The sequence below is a fragment of the Medicago sativa genome, chromosome 7 (genome assembly GCF_051527215.1).
Source record: "Medicago sativa cultivar Bolivia chromosome 7, Bolivia_mono, whole genome shotgun sequence".
Classification (NCBI taxonomy): Eukaryota; Viridiplantae; Streptophyta; class Magnoliopsida; order Fabales; family Fabaceae; genus Medicago; species Medicago sativa.
Window position 1 is genome coordinate 98474723 of NC_140755.1, and position 3391 is coordinate 98478113.

General features: G+C 30.4%; 1 pseudogene across 1 annotated transcript; it reads left to right on the forward strand.

Moving 5' to 3' along the window:
• The first annotated feature begins 1923 nt into the window (after window positions 1-1923).
• LOC146910990 (monothiol glutaredoxin-S6 pseudogene) lies at window positions 1924-2970 on the forward strand (annotated as a pseudogene). The gene has a single exon (XR_015018960.1). The product of XR_015018960.1 is annotated as a monothiol glutaredoxin-S6 pseudogene (transcript).
• The last annotated feature ends 421 nt before the right edge of the window (window positions 2971-3391 follow it).

Genomic DNA, 3391 nt, shown 5'->3' on the forward strand with positions numbered 1-3391 from the left:
ATGTATCGTACACTTTATTATGAATGAAATGTTACAAGCATCATTTCCTAATGAGAAAAAAAAAAACACACACACACATATATACACACACACACACACTCCATCTGATCACATTTATAAGAAGAAAGAAATTTTTTTTAGGTTTATTGAATAACTAATATCAAATACATTAGTTTATTCAATGAACTTAAAAATTAATTTTTTGTTTATAAATGTGACTGGAGTGAGTGTGTGTCTATGTTAAAGATTTCTAACATTTATGTATCTCTCGCCGGTTTGAACACCACACACATTTATATTATATTTTATAAGGTGTTGTGTTTTCAAATAACACACCTCATTATACGTCATAGTTTAATCTTTTTATTAATTTGTTAAAATTTTACCTTTGGATTGAGCCTAACTTTATAAATATTTTTCAGGCCTTGTATCAAATTTGAATTAGGTTTAACTCATCTTTACTTCTACTTGTATAATAATGAGTAATAATGTCGTTTTTTATTAACACATCTTTTTAGTCCATATATTTTTTCAATATGAGACTTAATTTTTCTCAATACAGTACAAATCTTCTCGAAGACAGTTGTAAAGAATACATCTACTCTCTCCATACCCATGATGAATTGAGTTCCATCCACAAGAAAAATGTTTGAGATGATTTAGCCTAATCTTGGTATAATTTTGACAATGCTCATTGTAATTGAATGTACCAATTAAGATTCCAAGGTAACTAACTGCAAATGAGGGTGGCTGCAAGCTGCTGCCTAACATTGCCAAGAACTTGGGTTGGATACATTTACTCAAACATGAGTTATCAGTCATTGGTTCTAGAAAAGACAATTTTGGAATCCCTTGATATTTTTAGGCAACCTAAAAGTTTAGATTAGAGACGGGTCGCTTCATATTATTATTCTTTATATGAATTATTGATAAGAGAAAAATGGAGAAAAGGAAAATAGAAATCATATTGAATAATAAGATAATGCATGAATACATAAGGCTTATGTAGTCGATGGAAAGAACAATTAACCGGTGTAACGAAATAGAGTGTGAGTGATGAGATGAGATGATGATGACAGAAAAATAATGAATTAAGGATATTTTATGTTGGATTTTAATTTTGAGCTTAATCATACGTGTGTGTGTGAGGAGGGATACTATTACTAAAATGGGGAGTGAGGTTAGCATCGGTTCAGTTCATCGGTTCTTTGGATCTTAAAATTAAAAACCGAGAACCGAACCAAACAAGATCGGTTTAGGTTGGTTCGGTTTGGATTTGAACTGAACCAAACAAGATTAGATACTTTTCGGTTTGGTTCGGTTTAGATTTTCGGTTTCATCGGTTTTGTCTGAACGACTTACACCTCTAGACTGTAACTAATTAATACTATAAATAACATTTGGGTCATGCTATATGTTTTTTTTTTTGAAGGAAGTCATGCTATATGTTAAGAATTCCATGAATAGTAAATATTTATTGCAAAACATTATTTTTTAATTTTTAAAAGAATAAATTAGCATAATTTTCGAGACAAAATTTTCACTTTAGGTTCTTTAACATACGCCCTAAAAACACAAGTTAGCATTTCACATAACGTTTATATATAATATCTTCTCGCAAGTCGGAATGTATTAACTATACTCTCAACTTAAAAATAAAAATACCGAAAAATCAGAGGCTGTTAGAAATGTATCGGATAAAATTGTTTAACAATTCATTATCTTTATGATACCCATAAGACTAGATATAATGAATTTTATTTAACCGTTTATTATATTTATGTATAGAAGATAAAATGTCAATTAGGCTAGCATAAAGAAAGAAGAACACATCACCAAATTATGTGTGTGAGAAAATAATATCTGAAACCTACCTACAAGACGCTTCCAAGTTTCACAATCTTATTGCAATTAAGCAACCAGTATAACTAACATTTATATCTAATCTAATACCTCATACAATCTCAAAAAGATATTACAATATAAATTATGTATAATCTAGAATTTTCGATCCCATTTGGCATCCGTTGATTGGACAATGGACTAATGTTTGCAGTACACCCACTTTGTTCTCACGTTGAGGGAAATGGCATAATTTTTCACCCTCAAAGTTTATCTAGGAATCAATCAAACACTTGTACAATATCCCCCTTCCATAGAAATGCATGTAGCTCATTTCCACTGTGCAAACCTGTGCGGGTTAAGGGAATCCATTTATGGCACAACTTTAAGGTTTATTCTTTATCAGATGTTTATTCTCCTATATGTGTAAACAATCCATTCTGGTATAAATACACATCCTCTTAATCACAAATTTCCACAAACAAAATCCACTTAAATCATCATATAGCTACCTCTACCTACCAAATATTTCTTCATATATAGAAATGGATTTGTTGGCATCATTAACAGAGAACAAACCAGTAGTGATGTTCAGCAAAAGCACTTGTCCCATGAGTCACACAGTAAGGGAACTGATAAGGGGTTTTGGTGCTGAGCCTTTAGTTATTGAGATTGATAAAATGCCAAATGGACAGCAAATAGAGAGAGCACTGATTCAGCTTGGACGTAGACCAACTGTACCTGCTGTTTTCATTGGACAACAATTCATAGGTGGTATTGATGAACTCATTAGCCTCAATGTTCAGAACAAACTTGTTCAATTGCTTTTAAAGGCTAAAGCTATATTTTTTTGGTAGAGTTTATCATAACTCACACCAATTTTGGTCAAAGATAAGAGATTTTGTTTTATCCTAATCTTTTGATCAAACTTGATGATATATATATTATATTCTGAGGTTCTTCAGTATAGAGCTTCTTCTTCTTCTTGCCATCTTTGTTTCTTCTTTTCCCTTTTGAGGAGAACAACCTTACTCTTTTGTATTTGTATATGTAATGTAATGGTTTTCCTCACTTGTGTTTATTAAAAAGAGAAATAATCTAATGTTGAGTTCTGCGGCTACTTAGTGAGATCATTTTTAATTTTAGTTCAAGTTTATTAAGTAATAATATTTTTGCAATAAATTTTGTCACCAATGATCAATAATTTACTTTTCAGCTGATTTAAGTGCTTAATGAAACATTTTCCGTAAAAAAATAAAATAATTTTTGTCACCAATTATATAATTTGCACAAATCAATGCACGAGTAACTAAGCTCAAACATGGACAAGGACAGAGCATCACTGTATATATGTTTGATGTTGGTGCCTTGTAGGGTTGGCCCAACACAACACATATATACTATATAGATAGACTTACAAGACCATAATATCACATTAAGATAAGGTCTTTTTAAAAGACCATAATAATTAATAATTTAGTAGACTTGTTAAATTTTGATTTAAATGTTATTTTTCAAATTTTTATAATATAACATTATTTGTTTAATG